Here is a 20,724-nt window from a genome sequence, read left to right on the forward strand (position 1 = left end):
GCATAAATAAATAAATGGGACTATTAGTGAAGCAACCCAAACAAACAATGCTTTATTCTCAAGTCTCTTTCCTCAGGCTGTGTCATTACTACCATATCATATTACCCGTTGCTGGCCCTAGAGAACCATGCGTATTAATGGTCCGAAAGTTTATATACACGTTTATGGGGGGAATTTTGCCAGTTTTTCATATGCATGTTTTATTGTGTGTTTACACATTTATTTGTAGTTCTGGTCCTACAGTTCCAGGCCAGTCTGTGCTAGAACACAGCTCTTTTACAACTGGAACTGCAGACATGCGTATGAGCACCACCTACAGGAGAGGAACGTTATAGTCTTCGCAATCTTGATCTTGGTGCCACCTGAATTTAATAAGTGAAAAATGAACTGCTGTATGTTATATTTCTCTATTTCTAATGTATTGCATTCCATGTCACCGTGAAGTACAAAGTAACAATTTTCAAGAACTTATTGGCACTTTTGGAAGGCACATTCTAATGAATGCAGCCTTTATTATCCTGAAACTCATGAATGTTGTCAATAACTCACATTTGAGCTTGTTTCAATGCGGCACATATTATCACAACAACTTTAAAAATAAGATTTTCTTACATCAGCATTTTTAAAACCAATAATCGAAGGAAATTCTGCTATGGAACAACAACAAAAATCATCTTGGGGAAAAAAATATGTTCACAAAAAATACATTCTTACACATCACGTAAATAGTTCTGACTATCTCCAGAAACCATCTCAGGTACTCAGTTAACCCTTCTGCTACAACAACAAAAAGGAACGAGCTCATCAACGGCATCACAAAAAAACCAAAACGATTGGGGCAACTCTAAAAGTGTTTGTTTGCTACTCCTTTTTTCTGCTGATCAGATCCATGACTCAAAACCTTGATATGATCCAAACTGTTATTTTTGTGATCCGGTGCACACCTATTCTCATCTTATCTAAAAAATACCTCAAAATAGCTCAAATATATACAGTATATAGCCATTTATCCGTGAAGCCACATGAGCAAAGGCTATGTCTCCTTTTTCCCCACCTTGTTTCTCCATCTCTTTTCTTTCTTTTTTGTAATCTCCCTTTATCTGTATGCCCTTTGGTTTCTACCATTCTCTTTCTCAGCCACACAGACAGAAACACTCCCATCCGCACAGGCATCCAGATTCACTACACAGTTGGAACTTTTGGCAGAGCTTTGTAATGGCTTTGATCAATTATTGATCAAGGGAGTCTTCTAACAGTTCAAAGAGAGTAAGGAGCATGTGGAGGCAACCACTTTCACTTTCTCCCAAGATCCAAGCAGAGAGAAGCCACTGTCAGAGCAATGAGACATAACCACAGCCACAGCCACCATTGAGGCGCCAAACACACAAACTGGTTCCACAAGAAACACAGCACATCTGCATGTCTGACATTACTTGAAGCTCTAGGACCTGCCAAGTCATGTTCATCCAAACCCAGACAGCAAGCCAAGGTAACCCGTCACCCACTGCAATCTTAAATGTCTCCGGAGCTGAGATCTAAAATGTCATGGCCTCGGGGTTCAACCGGCTTTTGATAGGCAATTTTGCTTGAGAAATCTATCCGGGTTCAATGGCTTGGCTGCGCCACTGCCACTTGACAGCTGTATTTTCTAGCCCATGAAAAGGATATGTCAGGTTGTCATGTACACTTATTGTTTCTATCTCGCGTGCGCATGGATGCTGATGTGACGCCGAAGGCGGATGACAAAAGTGAAAACCTCTTGGTTCTTTACTTCTTGTTTGGTCTTTCATCTGCCAGTCTTATCTGTGTAGCTTAGTTTAGGAAGTATTTAATCTCTTTCTTTTAAATATCTGTCAACTCCATCAAACGACTACAAAGTACTACTGTACAAAGGGAACAGCTTTGTGGGTATTGGCTAGGTTAGGTTGCGTGTGTTGATGCAGTGGTGCTGAGTGTTCGTCTTCACACTCCTCTGTAGTGCCTTGTGTGTGAATTTGTGCAATCCCAGTGTGTATTTCGCTCCCGCTATCCTGTATTTTCTTGCCAACACTATACCCTGCAGAAAGGATTCCTCTGCATTCCTCTGGCGTCTCCCCACATGCCCAGCCTCAGGGACCCAGAGAAGAAAAGGAAAAAAAAAACTAAACTAAAAAGTAGAATACCAAGCGATGTTGTCCAGAAGCTGTTTACTCTGTCTGCAGGCTTCATGCTGTGTTTGAGCAAATGTGAATGCGTGTTTGTGTGTGGGTGCAGGCTTGTGGGGGTACCAGGTGTGCTATCGCAGACCGAACAAGAGACAATACCAGTCAGTGAGAGGACTAGTGAGAGAGAGAGAGAGAGAGAAAAGGAAAGAGGGGGAGAGAGATGGCGGAGGGAAGTGAATGAAAAATTCATACGGCTGCAAGTCCCAAAAGCCCCTCTATCTTTGCCAGGAGTCCTCAGCTTCAAACTGCTGTGCAGGGGCGGTGGGACTGTGCCAAAGACATTGCACACACACACACACACACACACACACACACACACACACACACACACACACACATGAAGCAAAGGGAAGAACAGTGCCAGAGGAGGTGTTATCTACGCATCAGGCGTACGCGGAAAGGAGTGTCAACAGCACAACCGTATCCCTTAACAACAACAGGGTGCCTGTCACAGCATCCTACTAGTCAGCTGGACCCTGTTGTAGTGGCAGCCATTACAACCAAACAAGCGTCACTCCTGTAAAGTGAGGAGTGTGATGCAACATGTTAGTCTCCCTGAAATAAATAGCGTGTGCGGAAATAAAAGTTTTCTTTTTGCGATTTCAACCACAGCCTCTCGAACACACACCCCCACACAAGCAACGCAGAGAAGTGATTTGATGCAAATTAGGCTAAATGAGAAGCTAACTGCTGAGTAAAATCCTGATGCGGGCGTGCTAAATAAATCAGAAGATAGGGATCTTTGTCATTATAAAGACAAAATCTAGATGCACATCCGTGACATAGCCCTGAGCTGATGAAGAAAGTTAAAAAAGGAGACAAAAATGAAGACAGAGAAAAAGTGGAGAGAGAGAGAGTGAGAGAGAGAGAAGAAGAAAAAGCCTCCTCTTCTTTACTCAGTACTGCAGCGTTGCCATAGTCACGACTGCATCTTTAGGATGCCAGTGCAGAGTGAGTTAGAGGAGGAAGAGCAGAGGAACGTTTACAGCTCTACCTCTCTCCAACTGTGTGAAAGTGGGGCAACGCAGACACACGCACACACACACACACTCACACACGCACACACACACACCCACACACACACACTTTCCAAAATGCTCTCTTTTACTCGTCTATGTGCTTGGATCAAGCGCTCGGTGAGGCGGGGTCTTGAAGAAGTCTGGCTTTTCTCCAAGGCCACAAGTAAATGAGCTGAGAAGCAAAGACAAATATGGTGTGTGTGTGTGTGTCTGTGTGTGTGTGTGTGTGTGTGTGTGTGTGTGTGCGTGTGTGTGTGTGTGTGACATGGATTGACTAACACCTCAAGAGATGATCAAAAGTAAATCCAATCAGGCTTGTCAACACACTATGCATGAGAATATTTGATGAGTCTAATTCTGCCGCACTAGTGCATCCATTTTGGAAAGAAGTCAATACTTTTTAGCTCCTCATTCAATGTCATGCATTATATGTACTTTTTGTCTTTTATAGAAGGGGTTGTCCTTTAAATAAAACTTTGACTTCAAAGCTTTTTGGTGTCACCTACTTTTTTGTAGGTTTGACTTTTTGTTGATGACTATGAAACCTTGGGATATTTCTCATATTCATCTGTGCATATTTGCTGAATTGTAAGAGACCATATTTTGGGCAAATATTTTAAATGTATGTATTGCATGTATCTAACATCTTGAACCTACGATCAATAATATAATTGAGAGCAATGGCTTCTTGAGTCTGTTTTTTCTAAGGACACTTTCAAATTGTTCAGTACATGGCAAGATATTCTAACCGTCACACCAGAGACGTGTTTTTGTATTTGTATTCGTGAGGCCGTGTGAAAGGAACAAAACTACACACAATGTTGATGTTGATTCCCCCAACCCCCAATTTCACAATTGTTTTCGATGTAGGTCATGAAGTGCTTTCATCACCGAGAGCGCAGACATCCATCTGTAAGGACTATTGGTTTATCCTCACGGTCAGGATGGTCATTTCTCTGTCAGAGTGGAATCAGCCCCTGGAGAACCGTTGTGGCTATTTACCAACATTGTAAGACATATGGCACATAAATATATAACTACTCACATGTGCACGCACATACACAAACACTCGAGCCAGTCGCCAACGTGACACAAACACAAGAGTGATGAGAACAGACCCAGATGTCAAGGAAAATCGCATACAAGCAGAGGAACCGAGCGGGTATGCGTGTGTACGTGTGTGGGCGTGTGTTTTCATGTGAGTGAGCTCTTCCCGAGCGCCCACATCTCTCTCTGACATGATGAGCATGTGACGGGAGCAGAGGAGCACTGAACTGAGTCATGGTCTCGAGGGGGCAAGTGTGATGATCAAGAGGACCTTTGGGAAAGCAACTGAAGCTTTACCTAAACAGTCCTCCATGCATTCTAAAAGCCGTCTCCTTTCTCACTTGTGAACCTGGCCCCATCAATTCAGTAGCCCGGTCCCCGTGGACCAGTAGTGCTGACAGTCCTGGAAGAGTAAAACTTATCAAAGACTATTAGTCTGGTGAGGCTGGCGGAAGATGTGTGATTTTAGAATGTGAGACAAAGCCTTTTATTCTTTTATTCTTTTTGTCTATCACCCTGCGGCCTCGTTATGCTCTTATGGCCCTACTCTTTCCTATAGCGCGACCCTCAAAGAATACTCGCCTTCCTTCCTATCCTGACCCCTCCAGACCGCGGTGTCCACAGTTGAGGCCTAAAGCCTGAAGCATCGCCGGCGGGCACCAAGACAGCAGCTGTGCACGACACATGTTCATCAAAAAGTCCTCTCTCTGCTTCATTTCACTCCTCCTCACCCTTCATTTCACTCCTCCTCATCCAACCCACCCTTTCCTTTCTCCTTTGCCGCCCACCCCACTCCATTCGGAACAGGTGATCCCCCCAGAGGGCCAGTTTTAAACCCTTCACTTACTCGCCATGCTGTGCTTCCTCCTCCAGCTCTCTCAAGCCCCACTGAAAACCTGGTGTGAGTGACAACCAGAGACATCTGTCCCAAGAGCCGGCAGCAAAAACTGAAGAGGATGCTTCACAGAAAAGGTCCAAACTGGGTGAAAGACATTGAAAAGAAGCCAAGGGGCAGCGGAGGAGGAGGACTTTTCACATTGTATACATTTGATAGCATTGTACAGCATTCTACCTTGTATGAAAACTATACTGCATTGGACATAAGTCTAGATTTGTTAGTCCTGTTCTCACTGCAACAGCAAATAGTAAATAATACATAATTTGCTTCGTGTCCATTTGAAGCCATAACATTTTTCAAACAGTGTCCACAAAAGGCAACCCTATACAAAATACATGTGCGATACTCTTATTCCTCACATAATTCATAGGGAGGAGTTCGGTAAAGCACAGGACTTTGACAGGGGACATGATTTAGGTTGAAGTTTGCCGTTTACTGAAGTTTTGCACTACAGTGTTTCGAGACAAATGGTAACCGTCAAAACTATTTAGTTGTTTTCGTCAGAACAGCTTAAATAAGCAAAATTATAAGTAATGGCTGATGAATAAACCAGGTGTAAGAAAGCCAATGCTTTCATTTCTCTGCTTTCATGTGTTTTTATGTTCCTTCTTAAATCCTTAATGTTAATGTCTCTGTGTAAGTGCAATACGCCAGGCTGAAAACATTTACCCTCGTATTTGTTTACTTTTTTATGCATTTGAGATTCCCCTGGTAATCCTGTGTTTAACGTGACAGCGCAATGGATTGTGGGTAATTCCCGAAGGCAAAGTCAGTTCAGAAATTACGGCGAGTGTGCATAAAAGGCTCAAAATGTCTGCAAGAGAGCCCCTCAATCACTTGGTTCTAACACCAGCAACTTACTCCGCTACAGCAGCAGAAAGTGTGTTAGAATACAGAGTGGGATTGCCGTCGTCGGATTGGAAGCAGTCGACTAGTAGCTCCAAAAAATAGTGAAGCCAAAAGGTCAGACATCGCTTGAAGAGGATTTGCTTGAGGCACTGCATATGACAGAAAAAACAAGCGGTGGAGCGACATTACCAACGCATGACCACCGATCCAGCCTGCAAATAAATAGTCCCGATGTCGGAAAGACATTCAGAGCTCTGTTGTTTTCTTGGGGTAGACATAGATATATCATTATAGATACCAGCGTTATGCCAAAAATACCACAGCAGGAAGCAGAGCTAAGTACAGCCCCACAATTTTGCGCAAAAACAAAAAGTTAGCCTTCTGCAACTGTTTCATGCATTTATATTTATTTATATATACACACACATACACAATACTGTATATGCACACACATCTATAAACGGCCAGATTCTTATAAAATACCGTGATACATGTTTTTGGTCATACCGCCCAGCACTAAATGACACAGAACAACACAACACTTGAGCTGCCGGAGTATGAGGAAAGTTGGCTGAAACACAGAATCAGAGAGCTTCATCCCCCGAAGGTGTGCAGAAATGAAATCCATCAGGTCTGAATCTAGCGTCAATATCTCTCAACACCGGGCCCCCGACACCAGCAGTTTGTTCCATTACCATTCCAGTGGGTTTATCTAGAATATAACTTTTCCAGCTCATTATGCCCACTTTAGGCTCCCATAAAGTCATTAATCCCAATCACAGTGTTCATTTTCACACATGCCAAACCAGTATTCCACTCTTGGCATATCTCTTTACCCTTCTGTAATGCTCGGATGCACGTACGCGTCCACACACAGACACGCACAGCACATATCGCGACAGTCTCCATCTACTTAGTCATTCTGTTTGCGTAACACAGTCTGTGACTGCATAATAACATAAAATACTGTGATGGGGATCATACGATGATAATGATAAGAGAAACTCTTGCCAAATATAGGCTGATGGACTTGAAATGTATCTGAGATGGCACATTTCAGCACTCTTCAATACCATGAGTTGGATTTGTGAAGAAGCTTGCTTGTGTATAAATGATTTGCTCTCACCCAGAATATTTGTCATGCTGGAGAGCTTTTCAGCATCAGCGCTCGATGCCTTATAGAGATTACTGCTGTTTTGAGAATATATAAAACAATCTGCCGCGGTGCCTCTTGGCTCAGAAAACGCACAGAGGAATGAAACAGAAATGAAAACAAATTCAGATAAGTGTTTCTTTATCCTTTGTTATTCATTCAATTGTCCAGTTATTGATGCTGAAACAATAGGACGTCATGCCGATAGCGGACAGGGGATAGAGACCTGGGCTCATAAGCATTGCTCAAGATATTCTAGGTAACAGTAAGCAAGGAGGTATGCGTGTGCATGATTGTGAGCCGGAGGTGGGAATTTGCATGTGCATTTGATAATGCCTTCTCTCAGTCCCTGCATTTGTACATGGATACCTAAGATCAATGCCGGGGTGCTGCGCAGCAATGGGGAATCAGTTGCCAAGTTGCGGAGATGCTAATGAGCAGAGCAACAGGACGGGGCTCAGAGCACACAATCAGACGAGGAAGATAAAGAAGGAAGATGATCAATGAGCGTGATTTAGCTTGAAGGTCTATTAGACGTGGCGGAGTACTGTGCTCCGGGATTCATCTTTCTTCTTCAGGGGGTGTTCAGGACCGTGTGCTTGGTTGTTAGAGAGAACAAGTCGTACCAAGCACAGTAGAAATATGTATACTCCCGGAGAACAAAAGGAACGTATGAAATGATTTGTTATGCAGTAGCATGCAAGACTGTAGCAAACCCCATTCTCATCCCGTGGCTCACATATCCATACTGATGCCAATACTCATTCTCAGTATTCGCACACGGCCACATGGCTGTGAGGGAACGGCCCTGCACTGGATGGAGATACATAATAGAAAAACTCATTTGAAGGGAATTTAAAAGCCCAGGACCACATTAAGCCGAGCCGCCGGCCTGAATGAAAGATCGCGTCGAACTTGTCACACGGTGTGTTTGTGTAGAGAAGAGGGGAAGGCGGGATAATAAAACATTGTAAATATGAAATAAAAAAGATGAAAAAGATGTGAAAAGTGAATAGAGGAGGCTGAGTGTGCAAAAAGAGTAATGTATTTAAAAACAGTCCCCCGACACTCCGGGGTATGACATTTTCCTTGGTTTGTCTGCATCCTTCATTCAATCGATTTCACAGTCCGTAACTCGAACAGACAAACTGCTTTTCCCGCAGTTTACTCCACCGGTTTAACAGTTGTTGATTATTTTGAATACGCGGATAAACATTGTGTATTTGGTTAAAAATTAAAAATGTATACCTGGTGAGTATTTAAATAGCTTAAGTAAGCTATTTAAACACTCACCACGTATATGGTGACCACCAGGCAGTAAACTGCGGGAAAAGTTATGGAACTGAGACACCTTGTGTGACTTGAAATGATAGCGTGCAGCACTAGATTAAATATTTTAACTCTTCACAGTATCACAGTTCAAGATCCCAATTTTTTGCCAGACAACCCCCGGTGTGATCGTCTATCAAAGCTCTAACTCAGGGAAATACTGCCTTTAATTTCGCAGAGGGCACTAAACTCCTTTTCCTCTTTCTGCTCTCTGTCTCAGACTAAATTTCCGACAGGCATTGAGAGGAGTTTAGGCCCGTTTCTTTCATTTTGTGGAGGTCAGACAGGGGAGAACACCTGTGGGATTCAGCCTTTGAAGAAAAAAAGAAAAGAAATCGTTCTTATTCTTAGGTTCCTTTCCACCCCTATTTAGCCAAGGTCAAGGACATTTTCACCTGTATTCTTCCCCAGTTACTGCTGCCGGCTGTGGTCTAGCGTCTCAAGCCGAATTGTCATGCAGAAATTGAACATGGACATCCTGGGATGTCCCATCCCTGCATTTATCCTGCCTCATACACCCACACTCCCTACTGTTTCTAAAATGTCAGGGCAGGGGGAATCTGAATAAAACATTATCTGTCGCTCACTCTGGAAGGATTTCTCTTGGATTGAACTCTATAAAGAGACATTCTCATGAGACATCAACTTGAAGAGTGACTGACCCTTCCAATGACTTTTGGGATGTACTCAATCACAGGAACACCCTTCGATGGGGTGCAACAATGGGACTAAGAGATGCATTTTTAAGATGAAAACCATCTCTGCTGTTTGGTAAAGCATATTTTGAGCTGCGATATCTTTTTGTTTTTGTTTATCTTTATGTTATTGCACTTAACTCAACTTGACTCGAGTCATCTCTGAATATTGCCAAGTGCAAGTTAAACTGCCTGGAGCTACTTATTGTTCCAGTCTCCATCAAAATATTTAACTGAGAGCGATGTTTTCAAAGCAATATATCAGAAAGGGAGTCATTACCTGTTCCTTTCTAGCACTAGCTCTAAGCGGCTTATAATACAGAATTTATTTTTATTTTTGATGAGCAAGTATTAGAATAAAAATACAATCATGATTTCATATTCATTTGAATTTGCAAATTTCCAGCAAAAAATACTATGTATGACAACATGTCAAAAATAGACTTCGGGAGGGTTTAAATTATGCCATGCCGTTGCCATTGCAGTGATATACCCTGAAAAGGCATTTATAGTATAAACACAAATTTACCTGACTACTCATGTTAAGATTGGAATTTATAGGAGAACAAGCCAGTGATGGTAGAAAACCACAAAAAGACGATTTGTCATAACTGTGGTGCTGGTTTCACACAACACAGATGAAGTCTGACATTTAGATATCATATCAGGGAAATTAAAAAATCTTTCAGCGGACTCCAAACCTCCCTTGGTAAACTCAGTTTTGGGACCTGATATTTAGAAGAAAAAAAACCTGCACATCCATTTATGACTTAAAAAAAGTGTGTGTTCAATTAAATAAGGACATGTACTTTAACTGTATTTGCGGTTTCTCTACTGTTTGGTTGAGGCTAATTAGTCAGCTGAAATTTGTTTTGCGGTTGTTAGTACCTTAACGAACAAGCAAATACAACGATAATGTAAGAGACAATTGAAGAGTTAAATCTGCAGATATTTAAAATCAAACAGAAATGCAACACGCTCTTCTCCGCTACCCTACTTTTGAATAATCGATTAGGCAGAGCCCACAGATGCAACTAGTGTTTGTTTTTTTCCACGCCTCTCTCAATAGCTGCTGCTCAAACTACAATTAGGTCGTACAATGTCTGACCCGCATGACTTGGAATGAGCTTAAACAATCAATTCCAGTAGCGAGTTCCTATTGAGTTTTAATCAAGATTTCTACTTTGTTCCGTCTTCTCTCACGGTTGCCTAGCCTTCAGATTTCACAGGTCAAGGGACCATTCAGAAAGCTTTAATTAGCTTTCTCAAGCTAATGAGTTCTCAGGCATCATACAAATTGCTCTGTCAAACCCTGACTTTGAGCCAGCTTGGATTGTTTGGGTGTGAGCTCAACAGAATGAGGGACTTTTAATCATGTTCAAATTCATTACCCCCTAAATGAGTAATGTTTCATTCTTCTCACTCATTTTGCCCCTTATTCGCAGTCAAAGCTGGCCCGCTGGCCGTGACAGACATCGCCGACCTGTTTAGTGCGACTTCCATCATCATTACACCGGATAGATCCATCCCTGGCACATTTTGAGGGAAAAATGTAATAACAAGTCGAAGGCTGATGGACTGAGAGAGCAGGAAAAGAAGGCGACACAGAAGAAAGGTAATTTCAGACTTGGGAGTAAATACGAGCATCGAATGTCTTCATGATGACAGCGGGGCAGGGAGGAAGCTCAGACAAAAATATGAGCTTTGGTTTAAAGATGAAATATCGCAGCCTGACCCCATTCCCTATTCCCCAGATCAAATTCAGCTCCGCCGAAATGAGGATGGGTATTGCCTAAACCGATGACTTGACGAACCCGAGGTGTCTTTTTAGAACCAGTTTCCGGGGAATTGAATTTCAATCGTGTTAACAGTAAATGAGGAGGAGATTTATGTGGCTATGCGTGGGAAAAGGGTATAACAAGGCTGCAGCGGCAGTCGCTTTACACTTTGTCACATTCACAAAGAAGGCATTAAGGCTTTGACCCACTTCAAGCAGGCCCGGGATAATGCTGCTGGTCTCTAATGCTGTCATAATGGTTGTTGTCATCTTCCTTGTCGACTTCATTCTCACCGCCATTGTCATCACATTCATGGAAGACGTTTTTCCATGAGATTATTTAACTGTTCATGCATGTTTTGGACTCCCACGTAATGCCGCATCTTGCAGTTTGATATGTGCTTGGCTTGGGGCGTCTTAAAGAGGCGGAGTCACACAGTGAAGGGACCGGCCGTTATATACCTCACTCCGTCTCTGTCGCCGCATTTCTTCATCTCTCTTTCTCTCACTAGCTTCTGATGTGAGACTGATAGAGCTTGGAGCACAGCCACCCGCTGTCAGGTCCCTGCTAATGGAATCAACATGGTTTGACGGATAAACCCACTGAAAATAAGTTGTCAGGGAGCTGCGGACCCTTCATCAAGCTCCCTGCCACGTGTGGCACTGCCTTGACCCGTCCCAATGCCATATCAGGCGGGTGTTTTATCTTCAGTAAGATGAAATTAGGTTTCAAGCTTTTATTTATTAATGTATACTTTCTGTTCTCGCTGACATGACGAATTGGTCAAGGGTTGTTCTTCGGGTCAGAAAGATGCACTGAGGGATGGGTTTACCCTTTAGAATCTTGAGGTTAGTGTTCAAGCATAACATGCAACGTATGATTTGTTCAGGGAATAGTTTGACATTTTGGGAAATATGCAAATTGCATTTCTTGCAAGGAGTTAGAGGAGAAGATTGATACCACTCTCAGCCGAGGTGTGTAAACGACGCAGGGTTTTACGAGGCTAGAGAGTTGCCGCGATCGGCCACAGAGCTGTCCACTTTTACGCTGTGATTTAATTACGAATAAAATAAAGAAGATATAGCTTTTGAGGTTCTGGTAGTTGTAATACTTTTGGACAGAGTCAGGTTAGGTGTTTATTCTAAGCTACGCTAACCATTGCAGGCAGTAGCTTCATATTTGGCGCACAGACAGGATAATCTCGCGGCGGAATGCATTGAGCGGCAAGGTTTTCAAATTAGACATGTCAAAAATGGACTATTTAACCGTTAGCATACAATAAGTAAATGTTCTGATTAATGCCATGAGTTAAAGGGTTAAAAGAAATATTACAAAAAACAAGCTTAGCAAAACTCACTTGAATCAGCAGGTGGACGGCACCAAACGACCGAAAACACTCGCCAACGTCACCCGGGAAACCCTGATACAGTGTGCCCGGCACGCGCGCAGCTGAAAACCTCGCAGCTAAACTAAATGATGCGCTGGAGCCTTGCTGGGAAAGTGGCTGCATGTGTCCATGACAAGCCACCGGAACATTGTGGCTGATATCGTTTCTCGACAGGTGAGCCGGGGACTCGGCTGCCGCTGCCGCTCCACGGCATCCCTGCATGCGAGGCACTAATCCTGTCAGTTAACAATTAATGATCTGTTAGCACGGGTCGACTGGAGGTTACAACTGTGGCAACCCTCTTCTCAGTCCTTATTGTATACAGTCTGACTCCAGCATAAGAGATATCCATTTAAGGATGGGGAGTGAAGAAACAAACACTGAAGATTCAAGCTCATTCAAACAAGGTCAAATGCATATGGAATGCCGGTAGAAAAACAGAGGTAGCGAAGGACAAGTAAGGCCGAGGTCAACCCGAGTACTAATTAAATACCAAGAGCATAAAGAAGGCCTTATGTCTGCGCAGTGAAATAATTATCAGACTGTGCCATGTGTACCTTCCGTCAGGTCGTGCAATATTCCACAGACAACCTCTGGCAGAGATAAGAGGGAAGCGGAGAAACTGAAGAGTGAACTGCGTCTGAGCTTGAGAAGCTTGAGAACACAGTCACTTGCTTTAGCTCCCTCTGGCTGGAATGTAACCAAAAGCTTTACGTACTTCATGCCCTAAAGGGTCGGATGTTTTGTGCAGGAATTTGCCCGCATGCAGACTGAATCAATACTGTATGCGAGTAAAAATGAATCCCCCACCGGGACTGCATTCACCGTGGACTTATTATACGCACAATACATCTCCCGCAGTTGTCCTCAAGAGATGGGATTGAACACAAGAAAACCTGCTATCTACGGTATTTCTTTCATGTAGACCTGCCTACAAGAAAGAAAATCCTTCTGGAGACGTTTTTCTTTTTTTTTTAAATCACTTTTTTCCCCCCGACATCTACAGCGCAGTATGCAAGAGTTTTTCCTCATATGACGTAACTCCCACCGAGTTGCCAGAATCCATGAAAGCAGTGGTGCTCAGTGCCAGCTTGCCGCTATATTTTCTTAGTCAGAAATCAATGGATCTGGGCTAATCTGTCAAACCGAGGAGGCTGCTCTAGACTCCTTCATCCGCTATTCATTTTGAAAAAGGTCTCCCAGTTTTCCAAACATTGATTTGATTAACAAGAGACATGCAGTGTAAACAAGAGGAGGATCTAGGTCAAGGATAGCACACAACCACTGCACCCCCGATCCTTCTGCACAGTACCCGAGAGCTCCACCAGGAGCCACTGTAGATCCATCTGTGCTACTGAAGAGAGGCAGCCGAAGAGGGAAAAGAGTGGGGGGACATGTAGGGGGGGAGGGGGGGGGGGGGCGTAAAAAAGAGAGCTCAATGTATTAGATCAGCTACCCCACTCGTTTTGTATACCGACAGCTGTGCTCTATAACCCACTTGACAAGATTAAAAGTCCAAACATATAAACAAATGAGACAATCTGCATTCTGCATTCTGGCTTGCAAAGGGCTCAGTCATAGAGCGCAGCTCTCTCTCCCTCGGTCTTCTTCTGCACCTTGGTGAACTGCAGATGAGACGGGAAAGAGCGTTGGTGCATAATTTAGGGCTGCTTATAGGATTACACAATGTGACCCACTTCAATGTTGCGTCGACTGAAAGACGCAAGGTTCTAATAATATTTCTGTAGTAGAAAAACAAATCTGGAATACGCGCTCCATGCATGCGTAAGACACAATGCATAACCGCTCCGTGCTTGGCCCGTGGGTGCCGGTGCATGGCTGTGCCATTGTTTGCAGACAGAAAGAGAAAAAGAAAAGAGAAAAAGAAAGTGAGACAGAGAGAAATGATTGATGACAGATTCACAATGCTCAGCAGTACATCTCTCCGTACGCAGTCGGTCCTCCTCTGAGCTAAGGCAGCCATCCATCCGGCGTCTTGCTCACTGGCGCTTTGTGTTTTTTGTTTAGTTTGTTTGTTCTGACATGTTAATGGGACAGCTGATGGACTGGGAGTCTGATCCAGCTAGAGGGGTAGGGGGCTGTTGTGTTTATTTTATTCTGACAGTGAGGGGAAAGGTCAGCACGCTCGTAGCTCACCTGCTTTCTCCTCGCTTCCCCTCCGTCTCAGTCTCTGCTTTCTCTCATCTTTCCTCGCTAATTTTTGTCTTTTGTCTCATTTGCTTCCATCTCCCACGGTGCGTTTTTGGGCACATCCGTCTCGGCTCATTTCCTCCCTGGTGTTTAGAGCGCTTCTGAAGCATTTCCCCAATTATTGACCGACGGCTGCAAGGGAAATTGGGACAACAAATTAGATGAACTTTGATGCTATACCGAAAGTAAAAACATAACAAAAAAAAGTGAGGACAGCTCGAATAACACCTTCTGCAAAGGAAAAAGGCTAAAGGCAACAAAAGCATTATGCAACGCATAGGACTAATCTCGAGAAGAATTTTTAATGACTGCAGACGGCCAGGAGGAAAACATTTTTTGAAAGTAAGTACACCGAAAGAAAAGACAAACTACACACTGAAGCAGACACACACACATACTTTGCATAAACCTTAACTGTTGACTTTAAAGCTGAAATTGTTCAAGCATTCGGCTTCACAAAATACACACATGGAAATGGAACTCCCAAAACCAAAGGCAAAATATTTTTTGAAAAGAAGTTTCCACATGCTTTTCAAATCTCTTTCTTCCAGAGAACTGGCAATGTGTACGTATTAATAGCTAACCAGGCAGGGCGGCGCGCTGCATGCCACAACAAGCCCAGACCACATTAGGCTGCTGAGACAGTGGGTGATGGAGGAGGTGGATAACTCACTGTGAGCAAGGGAGAGCCACAGCACAGCCACGCAACACTAATGGCGCCAAGGAGTGCAGGAACACTCCACAAGTCCCATTGTCCAGTGCCTTTATCTGCAGGGCTTTGCCTTGACCCTTTTACAGCCACTTCAGGCTTGTAGCTGTGATGTTTTACTTGCCAAACAGCCACATTTACTTGTTCAAAAGGTCAAACAGAGGCCTATGAAAAGAATACCAGCAGTGCCTGAAAACCAAATTAAAAAGGAATCCAAGTTAAAGGGCCTTGAATGCAGACAAATGCGTATTGAAAACATCTCCATTCCGAATATCGATGCGTCACCTGAGTGGCTCCTCTGTTCCCCCTTTATAGAGAGCACCAGTAACCTGATCAAAATGCGTCAAGAAACTTCAGCGAAGCCAGAAGAAAAATACATTCTCCATTATAACACAAAGCATGTAAACTGGCTGGATGTAGCACTTGCAAATGCTGCAGTAAAGCTCATTCAGTTAAAAATTAATTTTTTTCTTTTGTGAATGTTGCCAGTTAATGGGTGACAAGCTATCAAAAGCAAAACTAACCGAAAGTGACATTCCTAATGAGTGTATATTATTACTCTAGTACAATATCTCTTTGTAGAGGTTTTAACTTTTGCATTTTGGTGCATGATGTATAAGTGCAAACTATTTTGGAGAGCCAGAGATACATTTACCCCCAGTAAATGCAACTCTGGTTATTGTGAGGTATAGGTATATAGTGGTAATATACTCTATATAGAGATAGCCATCAACCTGGCCATTAGCAATGACCAGTAAACCCCAAACAGATGAAGATTTGAGCTCTCAGTCAGTGGGAAGAACCAACAAAATAGTGCAATCATGGTAATAGCGTTGACTCTCTCCAGATAATGCCAGATAGGCGATAAACAATCAGGGTGGGACGGTGAAAGCAGACGAGGGAAATCAAGAGGAAAAGAGAGACGGAAAGACTGGGAGAAAACAAAGCTTGTTGTTTTCTGTGAATCCTTAATTATCTCTCCCGTTTATTTACTCTTCATCCATCCCTTCAAAGCTGTAGGGCCTTTACACCCTTAATCAACCTCTCTCCCCAGCAGGGCCTGTAGCAGGCATCTTCACTCGCCTACGTAATTGACTCTTTGTGTTTGAGAGGCAATAAAAGTTTATGACTATTAAACATAACATCAAGCGGGTTGTCTTTTTAACAAACTATTAGCGGGGGGAAGCCACGTTGTGAACCGATAATGAATTGCTTACTCTGGAGATGCCTAATTACCAATCGTTGGTGTTATTAGCTGATTAGCGGGTGGAGTTGACAGCCCTGAAAGCCTGTCAGTTGACAGAAGAGAGGATGGGGCATCCATTGGTGCTTGGAGGTGCTGACATAATTGGTCTTTATTTTTTTGAAGTACGCAGCTTGCATAGTCTATTGGCAAGCAGGAAGTGACAGAGCTCTTTGGATCCCAAGAGCTCCTCTTCGATTTAATAGTGGGGGACTGGCAAAGGGGAAAAAAGAAGAAAGGAGAATTGACTGCTTGTTTAAGCGCCGACAACATGACTCGCATGTCGGATTCTTATGAGAATTATGCAGTGTGTATATGGTGAGCGGCGTTTAATCGAGAGTTCCCTCACGTGTTCGGGCCCTCCAGGACGTTCTATATTTGACGTCATTGCACCCAGGCGACACCTTGGGGTCAGAACACATAGAAACTGGCAATAGCCAGGTTCTTCTCCTCTGTATAATTGGGTGTATTTTTAGGGTTTGGGTTGAAATTGATATGGGAGACGGGGGCGCTGCTCAGTGATCCATCCGTTGGTGCCAACCTTGGTGGCCACAGTGACAAATTTAGACATAGAGTGTTCTCCTCCACCAAATTAGATCAGGCCAATGAGCCATGAAAAACTTGTCTCTGTGTCCCTGGAAACAAGTAAAAGCCAAACTGCTAAAGAAATTAACTTCTCAAGTCAGAAATTCTATCAAGACGTCTACACTCAATCACACTTTTGTTGCGATAGCATGGTTGTCGAGCTACCCAGACATATATAAATGATATTCCATAAATGAATAATGGCATATAACTGCATGTTTGTCTTCTTCGTGTTATGAGTTTTTCTTTGAGCCATTGCATGTAAATAAAAAAAAGAAAGTGTGGGGACATTGTCTGACCAACGAACAGTGCAGCATGGCTAGCGATGTGCATTATTGTGCATCCATCCAGGCGCTTGTGGAGGCTTGATAAGGTAACCAGCAGCTTTGTGTGAGAGGTCCAAACTGGGGCTACTGTCAGCCAGTGTCCTGCTATACTTGGCATAGCACGGCTGCCACAGTTCTATCAGGCCAGTGAATGAAATATAGCTCAAAGTCTTGGCTTGGGAGGCAAAAAAATACATTTTAAAATCCCAGCAGCCACACACAAGCTAATCATGAGCAGGATACGCAGTTGTACACAATATGTGTATTGTTGCTGTAGATGTCAAGTGATTAAAAAAAAAAAAATCCAACCTAACGTGGATTAAGTAGATTGGTTCTGCTCGTCTGTTTAAAATATGATAAACTGTCCTGTTCAGTAAGTCATTAAAGACATGCTTGTGATAAAGTAAGCAATAATGCACTTCGAAAATCCATAGATAGCTGATCTACTATAATTATATTTTACAAATACAGTACATTGGTGTGACAGGCATGATGACACAGGTGAAGAAAAACAATCCCACCAATAGATAGGAAAGAGGACTGGCAACCGAGCAATGATAACAGAGGAAGAGGATGGAGACAGAAAATAATCAGGGTAAGAACATTATTTTTCCCCTTTTCTCTGCACGGGCTGCAATTCCAGAGCAGATTATTTCTCCAAGTGCTCCATAAAAAGCAGTGTAGAGGCTTAAGAGAACTTGTTGCATTATTGAAAGGTAGAATGGGAAGTTCAGTCTGTGCTACTCTGATCGGTCAGAATGCAAAGAGGGACAGAGCGAAGGGATATAAATTGTCCTGCCTCTGTGTGTGTGTGTGTGTGTGTGTGTGTGTGTGTGTGTGTGTGTGTGTGTGTGTGTGTGTGTGTGTGTGTGTGTGTGTGTGTGTACAGTCGTGAATATATTCTAGCTGGCAGAAAGAAGCTGGTGAGTCATCCTATTTCAAAATTCAGGGATGGAGTGAGAGCAGGAATTACTTTTGACAGAGGGATTGGGATCCGAATGATGCCGCCTTCTATCAGTTAGTTAAACCCAGCCAAACCCTATCATTTTAGAGCTGGTAATTTGGCTCAGTGGCAGCTGTGTTTGATCAAAGTTTGGCACAATTCACAGCTAATTTTGATCATCAACTGTATGTCAAGACCGGAACTAGCTCAGGGAAAAAGTTTAGACCAATACTTTATACAGCTGGAAGTTCAGTATCAAGACACATTTGAAAACGGCCTGCAGTACATGCACAAAGACCTTGTGTTCTCTATTGTCTCACAGGTTGTGATCCCCAAAACGACAACGTCTTTGCATGTTCATCACCGCCTGCAGATCACGCACAACTGCAGATAAATCCTCTTTTGTTCTCCAATGTGGGGTCCCCTGTGGCTGACATGTAAATGCCACACATCAGAGGTTTTCATCCCCAGAACAACATTGTCTTGCATGTTCATCACTTCAACATCATAGTGGAGTGCAGCATCACACAGTGGGCAGGTTCTCAACATTACTACTCACTTGTGTTGACGCTCAAATTGAAAGTGTGCATAAAAACTGCCGGACTGGAAAAATGTCTGGTCAGAATCATGAATTATATTTCTGCGTCTGAAGAGGAAAGAGGAGAAGGATTGTGCTAAACATAGGAGATGATGGCGGTCTGCAACACTTGTTTCGTTGTATCTTAAGTAGGTTAAGTGCATCAGAAGATGGAAGATTGCAGATTTCTGTTTTGCATTTGCTCAGTGTCTTTTGAAGGTTATGCTATCTTACAGATGCAAAAATATGCAAATTATTTGAGATAAAGAATTCAGCAAAAATTTCAGGGGCTGCCCGACTCCTCGGATTCCTTTATTCTACACACCACATGGTTACATAATTAGTGTAGGTGAAGCATTGCAGGTGTAAAGTGTTTTTCGACGATCAAGGCTTATCCGAGTAGAAAACTTGTTTTCATGAAGGTAACACAGCGTGCCCTCAGGCAGGGTTAAAGACTTCAAATAGTTTGCTAAATATTGTCTGCTTCTTGAAAAAAGAAAATGAGCATGCAAGGTTAAAATAGAAATCAGCTGAGAGATGAGAGAAAGGTGAAAATTGAATAAAAACCATAAGTTCAGATGTTTGTAGCCCTGATGGCCATAAACCAGCAGAGCAGGACTACCTGCGGAATAAGCCACAGACCTCGAGGCCATGTCTCTTCTTAACAACAGAGCGCAGTCTCGTTCAATTACCGTTAACTTACAATCAATAAGATGACCTACAACACACGAGTGGAACTTGGCTGCCTTCTCTGATGCCTCCATTTCGGAGAAAAGGAAAATCTTCTTTCACTATAGATTTTTTTCTTCCCTTGTCCTGGCTGGTCAATTGTATCAATAACTCCCCAACAACACCACCGAGGGAGGAAAATAAGGCGAAGTAGCTCCTCTGTGAGTTCAGTCCCCTTTCATTCTTGACGTTCTGCCAGGCAGGTTGTAATTTTATATTTTTTTTATCCTTTTTTCCCTTTCACAGCCTTCCTGCAATTTTGTAGCAGTCAGAGCCTGGCAGCATGGCAGCTTTACTGCCCTCCCTCACTGCGTATCACGACAAGATGGAATCACCGCTAAAGGTTGGCAGTCAGTGAGACATGGCCTGTATGTTAATGACAAGAGGGGTAGGTGGGGGAGGGGGGGCACTTTACCCAGGCGGAGCTGGTGCCAAGTCTCCGTGCCAGTATGAGTTACAAAAGCAGCAGTTTGCCGAGAGCAGTGGGAGGTCTCCATGTAATCACTTTACTTTGTATTCAGCAGACAGCAAAGTCACAAAAAATAACTTATTTTTGTTTGTAGTTGAGAGTTGATGCATCTGAAGGCAACAGGAAGTGGGTGGGTAGGCTTGGAGGTTAGAGATGGTGAATGTCTCAGCACGCACATTTAGGAGTGTATATGTACAGCACCCATCAATCACAGCAGTGCTGCAAAGTTCCAATTTTGTATTAAAAATGCATCAGCAAGAGTTTGATCCATGCCCCTTTCAATACCTGGAAATTATGCTAAAGAGCAGGATTAATCAAATCTCTCCCATAATCAAGTACTGTACGGGTCACATATCGCAATGGACAGACTTCCCTGCTGTGGGTCATTAGCATCACTTGTAACTAATCCCTCTATCCTGGCCTTAGTGAAGTTTAAAGGGAACTCCTAAAGCAGCCAGCTTCCATTCATCTTCAATAATATCCCCTTTGTGGCACCTTCAGAATGCTTTGTAATCGTTAAGCCTCTGAAGTCACAGGGTGCGGTGCGGACAAAAGGTTTGCTAGAGCAGTTCA

Source organism: Taurulus bubalis (assembly GCF_910589615.1).
Source record: "Taurulus bubalis genome assembly, chromosome: 16".
In the NCBI taxonomy this organism is placed as follows: domain Eukaryota; kingdom Metazoa; phylum Chordata; class Actinopteri; order Perciformes; family Cottidae; genus Taurulus; species Taurulus bubalis.